Raw genomic sequence first — 20,013 nt, 5'->3', positions numbered from 1 at the left:
TATAGGGGTTAAAGCCTGAGATAGATCAGAGAAATAGTCACAGCCATAGCTAACCTTACCTGACCAACTCTGCAGCTTACAAATGCAAGTGACTTCCTGTCTACTCATACCTATATGCCTTGCTGTTCTGCCATCTAATTTGCTCTCTCTGTCCAGCTACATCACTTCCTCTTCTTGCCCACTCTGTCACTTCCTGTCTGTCTGTACAGACCTACAGACCTCCATGGTTAACTCGTGTTGGAATTTAAGGCATGTGCCACCACACCTGGCTCTATTCCCAGAGTGGCCTTGTATGATATTTTATTTGTGCTAAAATTTGATTTTATTTGTATGTTAATAAATAAAGTTTCCTGGAGATCACAGGTCAAAGTGAGCCATAAGCAGAGTCAGGCAGTGGTAGCCCTTAATCTCATCACATGACAAGCAGAGTCTCTGTGTGGTCAAGGACACAGTCAAGCTTGGTGACACAAACCTTTAATCCCAGTACTCACCATAGAGACCTGGAGGTCTGTATAGACAGGCAGTGATGAGGAAGTCATGTGGCTGGGCTTAGAGCCAATGAGAAGGCAGAACAGGAAAGCAATAAAAGCACAGGTTAGGCAGGAAGAGGTCTCTCTGGGGAAGTTACTGATGGTGGTAAGCTAAAGCTAGTCATGACTATTACTCTGATCTCTTTGGCTATTTCCTCTGTATTTGGCTCTGTGTTTGTTATTTACTAAGACTGTTTAGAAATTCGTCTACAGCCTTAAACTCACAGAGATCCAGACAGATCCCTGTCTGTCAAGTGATAGAAATAAAGGCATATGCTAATATTGCATGATTTTTGTGTTTACTTACAATGGTTTGGTTTGTCCTCTGATCTCCAGGCAACCTTTATTTATTAGAGAACAAGTAAAATATCACCACATTTCAGCACAAAATATCCCCACAAGAAAGGTGCAAACAGCAATGTCTGGCATCTGGTCAAACAGAACCATCTTTACAAAACATTGGGAAAGTAAGAGGGTGGTGAGGAGAGAAATTAAATTAAACTCATTCAAAGTGACCACATTAGATTTGGTGGTGATATTGAACATGAACTGCATAGCAGATGTGCACATAGATAAAACGTCACATAGAACATGTGAAAAGACCTAAAAATCAAACCTCTAGATATGAAAAGGAAATACCTGAGACAAAAGATCAGGACTTTCAGCATTATATACTATATAATAAAATACTAGAGAATCTGAAAATGTAATAAAATGTAAATGTAAACAATAGTTTTTGAAAGAGAATAAAATGACAGCATTAGTGAATTATAAGATAATTACAAGATGTATGCACACAGTGAAAGTTCCTGAAATCCGAGTGTGCAAGCACAAAGGAAAATATATGAATAAGTAACATCTGATTTTTTTCAATTTTAGTGAAAGGACATGATCGCAGAACAGTGATGAAGAATTCAACAAATTTCATTGGAAGCAACACAGTCTAGAAGACAATGGAGCAACACTGGTCAACAGCTGAAAACTTAAAAATCTGTCAATGTAGAGTTTTTACTCTCAAAATATTTCCAAACACAAGGCAACTTTTTAAATAATTTAATCACCAAGAGACCTTAATGAACTAAAAAGTTAAAAGAAGTACTGAAATAAACACTATGTTAGTTTATGAGACTACCTATATGAATAGGCAATCATCTAAAGAATAGTCATTTATTGTGAATATGGCATATTAAATTACTTGTTAGATTTAACATATGTTGTATTTGTATTTACAGAGATATAAATATATAAGGCAGGGAAGACTTATTTTTCTAGAACAAGGAAAACTTTCTAGAGAAGATCATCTTGGAGCTAAACCTTGGAAGTTGTGTGGAAACTTAGGAACACAGCAGTGGGAGGTAATACTCCAGCAGAAGTAGCAGAACCAAAAGCATGGACAAGAGTAAGCAGAACAGAATTAAAGAATCTCAAGTGGGTTGTCACCAGTGTGATATTCAAGTGTATGTGTGTGAGATGCATCAGTGTTGAAGGGGAGCTTGGTACTGAGGGGTTTTGCATGTTTTGGTGAACGTGAGAGCAGCAAGGACTAAATCAAGTGCCCAACTGTTCAGTTAGCTGACATGAGCAGGTTGGGTAGAAGATGAAGAGAATTGAAATCAATCAGATCCCCTGTTCTAGAGGAGAGACAACAGATAATACAACGGACATGAAAGTAGTTCAGAAAATGGACTGAAGGTCGAGATAGGAGAAATAATTGGTGAAATAGATTATTTGTAGATGCTAGATGCTTTTTGTGCTGGTTTAGTTTTATATCAACTTGACACAAGCTAGAGTCATTTTGAAAGAGAGAACCTCAATGAAGAGAATCCTCCCCCAAGATTGACTGGGAAAGCCTGTGGTGCATTTTCTTGATTGATGATTTATTTGGGAGGGCCAAGCTCAGTGTGGGTAGTGCCACCTCGGGGCTGGTGGTCCTCTGTGTTATAAGAAGGCTGGCTGAGTAAGCCATGAGGAGCAGGCAGGAAGCAGTTGCCGTGGTTACCAGGACATTTTCCCCTTATAAGACAGTGGGGCCCTTGCGTTGGTAAAGGGGCATGGAGATGAACCACTCCAGAGACAGTATCAGGGCACAGTGTCTGCTTTATTGCACATGAGCAACCACTTATATAATGGAAGCCAATTGACTGTGGTTGGTTAGCACTTTACCTCAGATTGGATAGTGAGCATTCATACCACCAGGGTCTCTATGCAGAAACAACACATTAAAGGAGACCTGGAGAGTTCAGACTCATCCATAGGCCAGCTACTGGCTACTCATGCTACTTCAGAATTCCATGTTCTAACTTCTGGGATAGTGTTCCATGCTTCTTATTTAGAAGCACAGTGTGTCTAGTAGACTGGCTGCCAGATTATACCTGCATTTTCTCCTACAGTCATCTTGGCCTTTGCTCCTATTCCTGCATCCAGGTTCCTGCCCTGGTTTCCCTGAGTGATGGACTAATAAGCTGTAAGGTGAAATAAACCCTTTCCTCTTCAAGTTAGTTGTGGTCATGGTGCTTTATCACAGCAATAGAAACTTAATAATGACACTTTTCTACCTACTTTATATGTAAGAATTCTTTACTACCACAAATTCTATAAAATAGATACTATTTATAATAGAAGAGTTCATAGTATTTATAACAATTCACATTATTAAAATTCATACGATAATAATGTAATACTGTACAAAGAAGTTAAGTGTCTTTCCAGTATCATATAACTAGTAATGAATCTCAAAGCAAGTTTCAGATCCTAATAGGATGGCATCAAAGATCCACACACACATCTACTCTCATTGCCTTTAAGAGCCTAGGATTATAAGTGAGAAAGTCCTAGAAAATGATATTTATTTTCTAATGGTGTTGTAACATACCCAAAGTGCTTTGGAAACTACTTTGGGAAATCAGCATTAGAGCCGCTCCTATGTAGCCACATCTTAAATACAAAAAAATGTTTATAATAGTTGAAATGTCAGTAGACATCTCTAAGATTCCATTAAGTTCAGGATAATTTTCTTTCAATAAAATACTAAATGTAATGTCCCCTTATTTGGACACTCAAGAATTGGATGCATTTTATTATCTGAAAAAAATATTTTAAAATATCTAATAATTTTAATGAGTCAACAAATGACTTATTGGGTACCAACTGTGTGCAGGGATCTATGTGACATTATATGTAGGGAAAAAAGCCACACTATGGGTCTCATTTTTGGCCTGTGTTTGAGGCATCTGGAGAAAACCAATTTGTCTCTTTCAGAAGTTACTTCTAAGATGGCTGAAGTCAAGGCTCTAATAATATTTTATAATTGGGTTACAATATATCATAAATTGTATTTCTACTTTGCCTTTAATCTTTTTGTAGAGTTGAGAATTCAGAAGGAACTTCATTTTAAGAAGAAGTTTTAGAACTCAAAGGGCCTTTGAGCTTCCCAGTTTCAAATGAGGCCCACAGTTTAGTGATTACTTTTGGGAGTCATCAATTAGTTATTGATAAAATAATAGATTTAGTATGTTAAGATATCCATTAGCCATCAAACACATGGATTACAGGGTGACAAAGAATTGTGGTTTGACAGACATTCCCACAGATTCAGCAGCCAAATACTATCATTTTGTAAAAAGTTCACCATTGTGGAGAAGCTGGAGTATTTTTTTAATTCTACTAATCAAATGGCCATCACTTTATTGTATCATCTATGACCAAATAAGTATAAGGCAAGTATTGGGGGCAAGAAAGTCAGTATAAACCTTGACTACCTAGACAGTAGGGTATCTGATAGCATCTATTTTATTTATTTTTCAAAATGAGGTGTGAGCAGGGTAGGGCAGATGATGGATACCATCTTTGGAGCAATAGGGGAGATATACATGAGGCAAGAGGACTTTTAAACCTTACTTTGCAGACAGTATCTTTTGTTAACAATCCATAGGGTAGGCAATTTGGGGGGGGGGTTGAGACAGGGTTTCTCTGTGTAGCTTTGCATCTTTCATGGATCTCACTCTGTAGACCAGGCTGGCCTCGAACTCACAGAGATCCTCCTGCCTCTGCCTCCTGATTGCTGGGATTAAAGGTGTGTGCCACCACCACCCAGTGCAATTTTTTATAAGGCAAAGTATAAATGACTTCTCATCAAAATGATCAAAGTGTTGGTCCTTGAAGTGTTATAATTTAGATACACATTTCCAAATATGTCAGCTTTCTGGGATTTCTATTTCCTCAGGGTTACATAGAGCTTCAGTGAGTTTGGAAAAACTACTGCACATCATAGTAGGTTGAATGACTCACCCCTCAAACCTACATTTACTAAAAATTTCAAAAAGACTGTATGTAAAACTAAGGATTTCAATCTATCCTGCAGAAGCCAGAAAATAACTTTCTATTGTTTGAAGCTACTAAGTCTATAGTTATTCATTACAACAGCCATATATATTCAGAATACATAGTCAAGTATTCTGTAAGCTGTACTATAATATGAACTTGTAAAAATACATTTATTTGGCAAAGTGAAGATAAAAAAGGAACACCAATTTTAATGTATGCCTCGAAGCTTGGATTTTAATAATACACATTGCAAACAGATTTTCCAAAATTACACAAAGTATCTCCTACTTATATGAACTAAGCAGCAAATTGTGACTTACCCTTCCTTTGATCAAAGTTAGATCACTGGATTTTATTAATAAAAGTATAATTTAGAAGAGCTGCATCGAAGCTGCTGCTAATGAATACCAATGTGACCTTTAAAACTAATTTACCAAATACATACAATTAAAAGACAATGAGCCTCCCTACTTACTGAGCACATAGTCATTACTGAAATATCCCATTCATTTGCAGTCATTAGAAAATAAAGCATCAGGCACTGTGGATTTATTAATTCAAGAACTGTCTGTCTCTTTGTTCCAAGCCTCTAATGCGAAGTGAGTGTCAAGGGAAAATATTTCACTAGAAAATAGTGATTATTTTCACAAAAGGGACCTTAAGCAGTTAAAAAAACCCACGTTATTAATACTAGTGCCATCCAGATATGGATATGCTTATTCATATTGTATAAAACTCATATTAGAGATTGCCATATTTCTACCCTTTTGAATTTTCAAGTTGTATAAATTCAGAGTTGAGGTAGATTTCCCAAATTTACTTACTTGCAACAGCAATTGGAATAAATTTTCTGGGTTATGATTCTATTTCTAATTCTTGTTTCCTTTCAGTTGCTTAAGCTGTTGCTAAGCAAACTAGCATGATTGTTTTGGCAAAATTCAGTAATGCAATCAATCTATTGATTTGAAACCATGTAGTTCAACAACATAAAGCAGAACTGTACTTTTTCAGTTAACTGTTTAAACCAATGGTTTTAGTAAACATAAATTCCAACATGCTACTTTTTTTGTATTTTTATTAAGATAAAAGTACATGCTGAAATATCTGCTTTATTATCATGGAATTAAATCAATATATCATAGTCTAACTGTCCATATTCTATTTAAAAATATATCAATATAGGCCAGGTGTGTTGTGCATGCTTTTAATCCCAACACTCAGGAGACAGAGGCTCCTGGAGCTGTTTGAGTTGGAGGCCATCCTGGTCTTCATAGTGAGTTCCAGTTCAGCCAAGTCTACATAGTGAAACCCTGCTAATATAATGACAAAAAAAAAACATAAAAGGGAATATAAAGAAGGTAAATTGTGATAAAGTTACATCCAATCTAATAAGCAAATGCCTGGGAAGGATTACATAAAAAGTTATAATTAGGATGTCAGATACTATACCCAAATGTAGAATTGTTGCTAAAGCAAAGCTGCAAACATAGATGATAAAGGTATATAAATTTCATGACTCAATTATCACAATGGGCCTTTCTATGACTAGTAATTTTCTGAAATTTAAATCTCTTACTCCATTTTAAACAAGATGAATTAGTCATCCCTTAACTTACACATTTGTTACAATTTTCCTGTCCTGGTGGATTTATTCTACAAACTATAGAAAGTTCTATATATCAGTATGTAAGATTGGATTCACCATTAACTTTAGATAATTTTAAATTAAATGTGCCTTTTATAAAATCCTTTTGAATTTTGAAATACACACAACACACCTCAAAAAAGTCTATTGTGTAGAATTCATTTGAATCTAGAATCAGATAGAACTTGACACCATTCCCATTCACCAGTTACCTAGTTTGGGAAAGTTAGTTCTTCATCTCAGCATTTCCAACTGAAAAATGAGAATGATAGTAATTCCATACAAACTCATAAAATTGCCTAACAAATATGAATAATTATTATTGAGTTTATCATTAAATGTCAATCAGATTTATCAAAGATCCAGAAAATTTCAGAGGCAAAGATTGGATTGTCAGGTCCAGACATTTATCTTCCAGATCACAAGGTTAAGTTTCAAAGAAAGGAAGAGCCACACAGCTATTTTCAATCACCACTCTTGTAACATCCCTGCAGACGACTGTGTTGGCCTAAGGGAAAAGAAGATTTCAACCTTACCTAAATGTAATCTTTAAATTATTCACTAAATACATATGCAAATTACTGTATTAATCAGAAAAGTCCTATTGCAGGTATAAGCTTTGAAGAACTTAGTATTTAGTGAGTTCACCATGCTGTGTTGCAAAACAGTAGAGATAATTTCTTTCTCTGCACTGCCACCCTTGTGTTATCCTATTTCTTGAATGATTGCACTTTAATTCTCTACATATTTGTTGGAGACTAGAAGCTCCCCCTAAAGTCTGTGATATATTCAATGTTCACTTGCTACTACATAAATTTGGTTCATTTTTTTGAGTCATAAAATTTAATAAATGAAGAAAAACAATCAAAATTTTAGGGAAAAAGTCATTAATATTTCCAGCAAAATTTTGCACACAGATTTGCAAATGGTAAAATTAAAGTGACAAGTAAAATATATGGATTCTTGAAATACAGAAAAAAGATAGTGTCAGTATGGTTGAACCTGGAAAATATTTTAAGTGAAATAAAAATAGTGGTCATAAAGAAGATGTTCTTGTCACATGTAAAAGTCAGAAAAGTTGATCTCATAAAAGTTGAGAGTACAGGGTTGGGGATTTAGCTCAGTTGTAGAGCGCTTGCCTAGCAAACACAAGGCCCTGGGTTCGATCCTCAGCTACAAAAAAAAAAAAAAAAAAGTTGAGAGTACAATAATAATAACATTTGGAAATGGCGGGGGACAAGAATATATAAGGGTTAATAAGTAGTTTTAAAATATAGTTAAATACATAGTGTGATTATGCACTGTAGCAAGCAGAGTCACTAATGTTAACTAGTTATTTGTTTATAAATTAGCATGTACTGTGTTATTTTATTATGATAGTTTCAAACAATTTTTAAATTGATATTCCTCTTTCTTGTCTCAACGTTCCTTGTACCATTCTGCCCATGTTTCTTAAACATTTTTCCATTCAAACATTTTATGTATCCTCCTATACCCACTTCCTCAGCACCTCTCTTTTTGAATACTGCATCTCCTTTCTAATTTCAAAGAGAATACGCACACACCCATTTTCAGTTATATAACACATACGCACAAGTGTGTTAAGTATTTAAAGTAGCTAGAAAGGGATATTTTAATACTACCAATACAAAGAAATAATAAATGTTAGAGATAATGAATATGCTATTTATCTTTATTTAATCATTACTCATTGCATGTATGTACCAAAATATTCCACAGGCAAAGGAACAAACAACTTAAGACAATGTGTAAAATGCAGGAAGTGTATCTGTAAGAATCAGAGCCCACAAATCTGCTTTCAAGATGATGTAATTATATGGCTAGAGGGGGGGGGCAAGGAAGGAGGTTGAAAAGTTCCTTTTTTGTTTGTTTTTGCCTGCAGTTGGTCATTGCTAGGTGCAATCAGTAAGTAGTCAGTTAAAGAATGTTGAGAGTTTGATAAATATATTTGCTGGCTTGTGACTACTGGGGGGTACAATGGGCAGAGAAGTCAGGAATCTAGAAAATCAAATTAATTTACTTCTAGAAACCAAATTAATATAGTTATTGGAAATATGACAGTTGAATTAAACTGGAAGAGCTATACAATATGGCACGACTCTGGCTAACATTCCTGACTTTTATTTTTCATTATATGGATGAAAAGGAGATACAGTTGTCATTTTCATAGCTGTTTCCTTGTAGAAAATTACAATGCCTTCATGAGAGACTCTTGGGATAGTCTCTGTTTGGTATTGGATATTTTGGAAAAGGAGGATGCTATGGGGATGCAGCCCTTCCCCAAAGGCCTCCAAACCTGCTAATATATATCTAGCTAATTACCATTCTCCACTCAAGAGTTGGGACCCTAAAATCATTTAGGAGACGTTCATCAAGTTGGTTTGACTGCTTTGGGCTGATAGTGGGGGTGCAGTGGGATTTAAGGTCTCTACTCTTTCTGACTCTCTAGCATTGGAGCACAATCAAGGGGGTTAAATAAATGTACTTAAATTGCCACTGGACCATCTGAGTGTGTAGCAACTATAGGTCAGTTGAGCACTCAAGTTCCAGAGATTAATAGCATCACTTACTAGAATTATAACAGATTTAACCTATTTTTACTATGAAGATCCAGAGATCTGTTTTAAAGCTGCTCACTAATGGAATGGTGATGTTTGGTGTGGTCTTAGCCTGAATTTGTAGACCTTACATCTTAGTAACTGTTCTATTGCTGTAAAGAGACACCATGACCAAGGGAACATTTAAAGAAAAGCATTTAATTTGGGCCTGATTTGCAATTTTAGGTTAGACCATGATCACCAATGGCAGGGAGTGTGGCAACAGGCAGGCAGGCAGACTTGGTACTGGAGCATTAACTAAGAGCTCACATCTGATCCATAGTACTCAGCAGAGAGAAACTGAGCCTGGAGTGGACTTTCATTTATTTATTTGTTTGTTTGTTTGTTTGTTTGTTTTACATCCTGACTGCAGTTTCTTCTCCCTCTTCTCCTCCCAGTCACTCCCCACACCTTCCCTCTGCCCCCTCCATCCATCCTCTATTTTCTACTCAGAAAAGGGCAGGCTTCCCATGGCTGTCAACAAAACATGGTATATCAAGTTGTAGTAAGACTACCTCCCCTTGTATTAAGGCTGTGCAAGGCGACCCAGTATGAGGTAAAGGGACCCAAAGCCAGCCAATGTGTTAAGGATAGGACTTGCTCCCACTGTCAGGAATCCCATAAATAGACCAAGCTGCACAACTGTCAGATATACGTAGAGTGTCTAGGTCAGTCCCATGAAGACTCTCTCCTTGTGGGTTCAGTTAAAATGGACTTTTGAAAGTTCAACAAGACCACACGTCCTAAACTTTCCTAAATAGTCTGCCAACTAGGAACTAGACCTTCAATATTTAAGCATTCTCATTTAAACAAAGGATACATGAGAACAGTTATCAACAATATATCAACATCAGTATGTTCTTGGCTAAGAAAAGCATGTAAGTCTTTCAATTACAGCTAGAATAATTGTCATTACCTGGCATGTTAGTACCGTATTCCATCTTATAAAGCCTAGTCCATTGTTTGTTTCTTTGTTTTCTGTCAATTAGTTTAACTTTGGTTATGCTTTCCTACTGGATAATTATGACTGTGCTGGTGGCCAAATGCCCACTGAGGTTTTTGTCTTCAGGGGTCACTTGTCATTGTCATGAGTCTTTGCCTTCTTTAGCCTACCTTTTGTCAGTTGTACCAGATCTATCTATGTGAGGATAATTGACAGGCCTTATTTGACCATGGCTTCACTTGGGAGTTTGAGAATAATTTTTTCCTCTGTGTTGACCTGTGTCTCTATAAAATGGACATTAATTAGGTTCAGTTAGTGCAGTCTTTGTGGCCTCCGTGAACAAAAGGACAGGTGATTCATCAGTGCTAGCCTGGTGTAGAGATGATCTTGGAGGGCAAGGTGCAAAACGCTGTCCCTTTTTTTAATACCTCTGTCTATATTAGTTTAGTTCTCCCAGTATTATTATGGAACCCCAGAAGGTTAGCTATACCAGTCTGTACATTTAACTACTGTATAATATTTAGATAAATTTGGGACAAAAATCGAACACTTGAATAAATCTCAATTAGATATGTATTTATGTTCTTGCAAGTACTTCCAAGAGCAGAACAATAACTTAAGGTTATTATTAATTTAAATAGAGACTTTACTGAACTGTAACCTTAGAAATTTTGATATCATATATGTTATATCCATACCCCATCTTTTGTGTCTTATATGGCTTCTTCAGAGCTTTTGTGACTTGCTTTCCAGTTTTCTTTCCCATTCAGGAAAATCATCCAGGTATCTTAAGTTCAAACAAATCTTTCTTACTAAAAGAATTTCCATTCTTAGGATTAGAAACGTGGCTCAGCAATTAATAATACTTGCTGCTTTTGCAAAGAGCTCAGGTTAGGTTTCCACCACTCATAAGGTAGCTCATCGCCATCCCTAAATCTTGTTCCAAGTGCTTCCATATCCTTTTCTGACCTCTGAAAGCAAAATGCACACACTTGTTGCAGAGACATACACAGAAGCAATACACCAATTAACTATAAATTTTAAAAAATAAAAACTTAAAAAAGGAAGTGGAATCCTAACTACATATATAACATAAACTAATAAATTAATACTACCTCTCTACATATTACTAAGCTATGAGACTTTGTCAATGTCCAAGTCAACCCTATAGCCAACACAAGATGAATTATTTTGTGTGTTCTATGGGGTAAATAGAATGACCTGTCATAACTGTGCTTTTGGTTTGAAATGAGTGCAGGTAGCAGGGACAAGCAACAGATAAACAGCAAAACATCATTAAATTGAGGTCCGCAACATTCAGCAGAAAACAGCTAAGGAAGCCCTATTAAAACAATGATATTGAAGTTATTGTTTGAAAATTTTAGCCACAAATTCCTCTGCACGGATAAACCTTCCAGACATTCTTTTTAGAGGCATTTTATACTATGGAATAAACAGCAGTAACCTCTGCTGCAAATAGTTTACCTTTTAGTTGTTTTCAAAGCACAATGCTTTTACTCTGGGCTATTTTTTTTTCTCTTTTCTTTCTGTTACAGTCAGGGGCCATTCTGACCCAGGACAAGGATATTTTTAGCTAAATATAATTGAGTCTGAAGTGGAAGTGTCAAATCCTACCTATTGAGCCTGCTTATCAATCTGTTTAAATAGCCTATGGCAATTTACCAATATAATGTATATGCAAAAATAGAAGAAGGAAAAGAAGTTCTGATTGGGGAAGGAGCTCAGGAAGACAGGAGCCACACTCCCCAGAGTTAAGGAAAAGAGCTCAATAAAGAGGAAGAGCCAGGAAGGGGCTTGGACCTGCCTAGGCTCAGTGTGCTGGGCTCTGCTGACTCCCCATAGGAGACCTCGATTTGGGGGATGTGGGGTGGCTTGGGAAAGAGGGCTGGGGAGTGGGAGGCAGGAGGTGGGGGGATCTGTGGATAGTATGTGGAGTGAGTAGAATATTTCTTTTTTAAAAAATATATTTAATTAGATTTTTTTCATTTTACATACCAACCCCAGTTCCCCCTCCTTCCCCTTCTCCCACTCTACCCCCATCCATTCCTCAGAGTGGGTAAGGCCTCCCATGGTAGTCAATAAAGTCTGGCATACCAAGTTGAAGGAGAGCCTAGCCCCTCTCCATTATATCAAGGCTAAGCAAAGTATCCCACCGCAGGGGATGGGTTCCAAAAAGTCAGTTCATGCACCTGGGATAAGTCCTAGTCCTGCTGCCAGGGACCCCACAATCAGAAAATTTCTTAGTAAGAAAAATAAAAAGAGGAAGAACCATCAGAACCTTTGCAGTAGGGCAAAGTCCCAGAAGGGCCACCAGAAGCCCAATAGTATATAAGTTCAGTGAGATAAAGGGAGCAGGAGGACTGGGCAGTACCATGGCTGTAGATTACCTGAGCATTTCTGAGCAGGTAGGGGGAAACAGAAGAGTTAATGGGCTGGTAAAGCCTGGGTAGACAGAAAGTCACAGCATTTGAAAGCTGCAGAGCTGGTGAGGTAAGGTTGGTTGGTGGCTCTTTCTATTTATATTTCCCTGATCTCTATATTTGGCTCTGTGTTTTGTATTTAATAAGACCATTTAGAAATCTGACTACATGGCAGATGGAGACAGGTATTGTGATTTAGATTAGAAGAGTAAAAAAACCTCCAAAGCAGCTTAACTAAAATAGCGGTTTGGGTGGGGGAGGTATACCAGAAGGACCTAAGATTGTGTTATCTATAGTGTTACCAGGATTAAGAGCAATAAGTTTTCATCACTGAGGAATAACCTAGTAAAAATTTAAATATCTTGTAAAAAAGAGCAGGATTTAAGAAAGATAAAAGTACAGTCCTTTCCTTTTAGGTAGGAAGGAGTAACAAGTTATTAGCAGCAATTGTTTATTTAATTTTTAACCTAGAGGAGTGAAGGTGACACAGTGAGCATTTGAAAAATGAGCCAAAATTTTAAATACAATTAAATTTTTGTTCAATAAAGTAAGATCTATGATACCTATGTTAATTTGTTATGTACCTCTAGGGACATTTTCACTGCATAAGAAAGGTGAAGCTGGGAGTTGCTTTGGTCAGTTGACAGCCTCCTCCCCTCCCTCCAACCCCCAGGAAGAATAACTCATCTATTGTCTTTTTGCTGAAAGCTATATTGCCTATTGGGGGGAGAAACTTGAGTGTAGTCAGAAAGAGAAAGCAGTGACTGAAAGCATCCCTGCAGGCTTCAGAAGCAGTTTGGAAGACTGAAGATTGTACACAGCTCATCATAGCAGCTGCCTGGGTAAAGATAGACTTACTGTTTTAAAAGAACTGAGAATTCGGTACTTGGCTTTGGTCTAGAAGTCTGATCGGAAGAACTTGGATGTCCCTAGAGGCACCCACCAAACACCCAAGTGGAAAAGAATGGCTATTCCAGTGTTAGGCCAAAACCCCAGGAAGAGCATTGGAAGGAAGGGAAAAAAGTAGAAATGGAAAGACTTGTCAGAGAAGTGCTCGGAGAGGAAGATGCTAGCTTCCAAAAGCCACCATGTGTATGAGAGTAGTAGGAGGAGGCAGACAGCACCAAGAAAGACAGCCTGAGTCTTAATATTTATGAGAGCAGAGACTTAATAAATAAATAAATAAAAACATAAATAAAAAGCATGTTTCAATAGGAAGGAATGCTGCTTGAGGCAGAAGTTACTGCTTAGCCAGCAGGAGAAAAGAGGTTTTTCTGGAATCTGGTTTGCTCAGCTACATTCCTTATATAGCCCAGACCTACCTACTAGGAATGGTCCAGACCACAGTGATATGGCCCCTCTACATTAGTTAGCATTCAAGTAAATGCCCCCATAGAGAAGGCTGTGGGCCAGTCTGATAGAGGCAATTTCTCAGTTGAGGTTCTTCCCAAGTGTGTCAAGATGATAAGCAAGATTAGCCATCGTGAGATTGGAAATTCTATCACTTGGTCAACTGCTGTCTCCATCATCTTTATTGTGAGATGATGCTTCTTCCCCTCTCCCTCTTTCGTGGTCAGCTACACACATATGGTTGTCTTTTTCCTTGGAGATCTCCACTTTCTGTTTTTCCTGACTTAGCACCATCTTAGTCTTTTTTCTGGAATCCCCTACACACATGTTTTTACCCTCTTCTCCTTTTTCTCTGCACCCTTCTTCAGTTACCCATCCACTCCCCCTTTCTCCTTCTCTTGTGCTGCACATCTTCAGTATCTTCATCTTCCTCTTCTTCACATTTCATGAAATCTATATCTGTGTTTTCACCAATGAGTTCCTTGGAATCACAGGTGCACATGTATCTTCCCTTCTGCTTCCATTCTGAGGTAGCAGGGCTTTCACCATCTCCTTAAGTCATGTTCTGGCCCCATGGAAGGAGAGCTACCTTTATTATTTGAAATCTTCTGCTCTTCTACTGCACTTGATCATCCAGATTTATGGGTGTTTCTGGCAGGGTGGATAAATCAGTTTAAACCTGGCCTTTTTCTTTTTGTTTTGCCTCTACTTTGGCAGACCTTGCTTTCTTCCTTTGGGACATACTCATTTACACATTAGTTACATTTGAATTGTCTCTGCTGCCCTCATTTCAATCATTGGCATTATTGTCTATATAAGAGTCCACATTCTGTGAAGAAATCAGTCTCCCCTACTCTTTTTTCAGTCTTTTCTTCCCATTCTGATGCTGTGATGTTTTTCTCAGAACATGATTTCTGCCATATTCTTCTACTTCAACCTCACAGGGAGGCACCAGCTGTAGCTGAAAGTTTTCCTGTGTCCCACCTGGCCCACAGTCAGGGCAAATCTCTCTCACCCACCAGTCCCACAGCTGCCCACACCCACATAAACACACACAGGCTAATATTATTTGTTATAACTGCTTGGCCATTTGCTCAGGCTTGTTACTGACTAGCTCTTACACTTAAATTAACCCATAATTCTTATCTATGTTTAGCCATGTGGTACCTTTTCTCAGTTCTGTCTTCACGTCTTGCTTTCTCTGTATCTGGCTGGTGACTCCTGACTCAGCTCTTCCTCTTCCCAGAACTCTCCTCATCTGCTTGCCCCACCTATACTTTCTGCCTGGCTACTGGCCAATCAGCATTTTATTTATCAATACACATTCACAGCATACAGAATAACATTCCCATTAACTAGCTGTGGCTTTGACACAGAGAGAATCAATTGAGAGACTCTAGGCCTATAGGCTGAAGATGATGCCTCAGTGTTACAGGGGAACTTTGGATGACTGTCCAGGCAGACAGATGTCTCTGACATTCCAGATTTTTAGAAGTTGCTTACAATGCACTTCCTGTTTACTTAGCTAATATTACATCCTTCTGAGGACTTTGATGTAGTTGAAGACTAGATACTTAAAATTTTCATTGGTTATGATAAAATATAAAATAGATATAAAACTTTAGACTCACAAATATAGGATAGATAGAATATTTTCTTTAATTTTACAAAATACAAATAGACTAGATATTGTAACTTTAATTATTGCTTGATAACTGTTATATGTAATTTACTATGTTAAAGTTAAAACCTTCTTTTTTAGATTACAGACAGAAAAAGGAGATGCTGTGGGATGTTCTGTACACTGTGAATCTATGTTGCTCTGATTGGTTGATGAATAAAATGCTGATTGGCCAGTATCCAGGCAGAAAGTATAGGTGGGATGAGCAGACAAGGAGAATTCTAGGAAGAGGGAGGATAGGTGAGGAGATGCCAGTCTGCCATCTAGGGAACAGCATGTAATTGACAGGTAAAGCCACAGAAAACATGGCAACATATAGATGAACAGAAGTGGCATGAGTTTAAGTGTAAGAGCTAGGCAGTAGTGAGCCTGAGCTAATGGCCAAGCAGTTTTAAATAATATAGGCCTCTGTGTGTTTACTTGGGTCTGAGCAGTTATGGACTGGGCAAGACAGGAAAACTTCCAGCTAGAGCCAACCAGCTTCCAAATAATGACACAGAGATCTATTATTATTATCAGTGACTGTTGGCCTTAGCTTAGGCTTGTTTCTAACCAGCTTTTTTTAAAAAAAAAAAAAAAAACTTAAGCTGTTTCTATTAATCTATGTGCTGCTCTGAGTCTTGTTTACTTCAAACATGTACTGTTCATCCTGCTATTCTGCTTCTTCCATGTCTGTCTGGCTCCCCTTTTCTCTCCCTGTCCACCAGCCCCACTTATCCTTCTTCTTCCTGGCTATTGGCCATTCAGCTTTTTATTAGACCAACCTGGTGCCTTAGGCAGGCAAAGTGAAACAGCAACACATCTTTACATAGTTAAACAAATATAGCATAAACGAATATAGCACATCTTTACATAGTTAAGCAGTTATTCTGCAAAACAAACAATGCAACACATCTTTACATAGTTACACAAATATTCTATTCCACAATACCAATGGGCTTTTTTATATTTTTTAAGTTGTGCACCTTTCTCATAAAGTAGTTTTCTTTGGTCTACAAATTTGGCAAGTCCACAATGCCTTTGGAATTCTGGAATGTGATGGATCATGATATTTCATATGCAATCTTCTAAAACAGGAATCACAAAAAAAAAAATACCTGCAGTTTTGCCTTAGATTCTATACATGCCCAGGATTTGATATAGTACCATCCTAACACCTTTGCATTTGTTATTAATTTATAACGAAATTTCAGACAGGATAGGTATCCACTATTGTTACAATGTATAAGACAGGGCTTCTGGTTTGTTTTCAGGATTTGATTCTGCAATCTCTAAACAGAATCTGCATATTAAAATGGAATTGGCACAGCGCTGGTCTTTCTCATGGAGTAAAAGGCTGATAGACGGATGCTAGGATGAAAAGCACTTGAGTTTGACATTTGAGTGTCTGTCTGTAACTGGCCCTTTGGTTGTATAGTTGTATAGCCTTTTCATCAACCTTCCATTTAATGGTGCATTTGACCTCCAGATGCAGCTAATGCAAAAGACTAGGTTGTTGGCCATGCTTTTGAGATCACTCTAACTTCTAATATACTTCTTTAAATTTCTCAAAGAGAAATCATTTGGCTTCTCAGTCTTACTGTTTGTTTTTAAATGGCTGTCCAGGTTATTAATTGTTTCTCTCAGTGTCTGTGCTACTGGTGTTATATTTAGGAAGTGATCTCCAGTGCCAATGCATTCAAGACTACTTCCTACTTTCTCTTCTATCTGCTTCAGAGAAACTGGATTTATGTTGAGGTCTTTAATCTACTTGGACTTAAATTTTGTGCATGGTGACAGACATGGATCTATTTGCAGTCCTCTACATGTTGACATCCAGTTATGCCTGCACCATTTGTTGAAGATGCTTTCTTTTTTCCATTGTATAGTTTTAGCTTCTTTGTCGAAAATCATATGTTCATAGGTGTGCAGATTAATGTCAGGGTCCTCAATTAGATTCAATTGGTCTATATGTTGGGTTTTATGTTAGTACCAAGCTGTTTTTATTACTGTAGCTCTATAGCAGAGCTTAAAGTCAGGATGCCTCCAGAGGTTGTTTTATTGTACAGGATTCTTTTGGCTATCCTGGGTTTTTGTTTTTCCATATGAAATTGAGTATTTTTCTTTCCAGGTCTGTGAAGAATTGTGTTGGTATTTTGATGGGGACTGAATTGAATCTGTAGATTGCTTTTTGCAAGATTGCCATTTTTACTATGTTAATCCTGCCTATCCATGAGCATGGGAGATCTTTCCATTTTCTGACATCTTCAATTTCTTTCTTCAGGGACTTAAAGTTCTTGTCATACAGGTCCTTCTCTTGTTTAGTTAGAGTTACCCCAAGGTATTTTATATCATTTGTGGCTATTGTAAAGGATGATGTATCTCTGATTTTTTTTTTCAGCCTGTTTGTCATTTGTATATAGGAGGGCTACTGATGTTTTTGAGTTGATCTTGTATCCTGCTACATTGCTGAAGGTGGTTATAAGCTGCATGAGTTCCTTGGTCTAATTTTTGGGGTCACTTATGTATACTATCATGTCATCTGCAAATAGCGAAGGCTTGACTTCTTCCTTTCCAATTTGTATCCCCTTGATCTCCTCTTGTCTTATTGATCTGGCTAGAACATCAAATACTGTATTGAATAAGTATGGGGAGAGCAGTCAGGCTTGTCTTGTTCCTGACTTTAGTGGAATCACTTTGAATTTCTCTCCATTTACTTTGATGTCAGCTGTTAGCCTCTATTATGCTTAGGTATGTTCCCTGTATTCCTGATCTCTCCAAGACCTTTATCATGAAGGAGTGTTGGATTTTGTCAAAGGCTGTTTCAACATCTAGTGAGATGATCATGTGTTTTTTTTTTCTTTCAGTTTGTTTATATGGTATATTACATTGACAGATTTGTGTATGTTGAACCACCCTTGCATCCCTGGGATGAAGCCTACTTGGTCATGGTAGATAATTGTTTTGATGTGTTTTTGGTGTCTGTTTTCCAATATTTTATTCAAGAGTGTGCCTGAGCTGGCCTGCTCTGGTGATCAGATGGCCGAAACCCTGGCTGTCATGATAGAACTCTCATCTAGTGTCTGATGGAAGCAGATGCAGAGATCCATGGCCAAGCCCCAGGTGGAGTATGAGCGAGAGATATTGAGACCATGATTGGAAAAAGCACAGGAACAAATAGCCAAACTAGTGGAAATGCATGAACTGTGAACCCATGGCAGAGGAACCTCCATGAAACTGGACCAGGCCCTCTGGAAAAGTGAGACAGTTGATTAGATTGAACTGTTTTGGAGGCCCCCAGGCAGCAGAGCCAGGACCTGTCCTTGGTGCATGGGCTGGCTTTTTGGAGCCTGGGGCCTATGCTGGGATATTTTGCTCAGCCTTGGTGTAGGGAGGAGGGGACTGGACCTGCCTAGGCTGAGTCTACCAGGCTGGGCTGACTCCCCAGGGGAGACCTTGCCTTGGAGGAGGTGGGAATGGGGTTGGATTGTGGGGGAGGGCTGGGGGATAGGAGGAGGGAGGACAGGGGAATCTATGGCTGGTATGTGAAATTAAGTTAATTATAAAATAAAAATACTATTTTAAAAAGGTTTGTCCAAAATCTCCATTGCCAAGATCATTTCATGGTTCTGTAGGTCTCTTGGGTTACTTAGGAAATGTACCTTGTTTACCTTGATAAAAACTTCTCAGAATGGTCTGGGTTCTTCCCTGAAGCAAGGCTTTTGTTGGGATTTTCAGACCTGAACCATAGTGAACACTGAGTTCCTATTGTTTAGAGACTTTCTTCTTATTTAACTTGTGAGAAACTCTGTGTGGCTGATTCTTTTTAGAGGGCTTTTGCTTTTGGTTTTCTCTATAATTTCTGTAGTTCACAACGTATAAAGCAGATTTGCAAGTCTTACTATGGTTGAAATATGGCTTCTTTAAAACAGAAGTTACTTATAGAGGTTTTTCTTATATTTAACAGAACTTGTTCAAGGTTAAGAGAGTGAGATGGGGAGGAGGGTAGACATAATAGAGAGGGATAATTGAGTAAAGTTGGGTGAGCATGGAGGTGGGGATATGGGAGATGTTGGAGGAGAGGAAAGAACACGATTAAAATGCATTGTATGTAAATTAAAAAAAACATTCAGAATACAAGAAGTAGGCAACATGTCCCATGCCATCTTAAGCAACATCTTATGAACATCCATCCTTAAGAAACTCAAAAAAGGACAGACAGATGTTGTTAGTTGTCTTAATTTACTAATGGGAAAGACAGTATTCCTCAAGGGAATCAAGACCCAAACTGCCCAGTCCAGCTAGTTGTTTCTGCAGAGACACTGATGTGATTCTATCAATGTTATATAGCCCAGATTGGCCCCTACCTCATAGAAAACCTACTGCCTCAGCCTTGCAAGTACTGAGGTTATCTACATTTCATTTAGGAAATGTCCATTTATATCTATTAGCCATTTATAATAAATTATTTTTTGTTGAGATGTTTGTGCTCTTTACCTATTT

The sequence above is a fragment of the Onychomys torridus genome, chromosome X (genome assembly GCF_903995425.1).
Source record: "Onychomys torridus chromosome X, mOncTor1.1, whole genome shotgun sequence".
NCBI classification, from domain to species: domain Eukaryota; kingdom Metazoa; phylum Chordata; class Mammalia; order Rodentia; family Cricetidae; genus Onychomys; species Onychomys torridus.
This window is presented reverse-complemented; position numbering follows the sequence as displayed.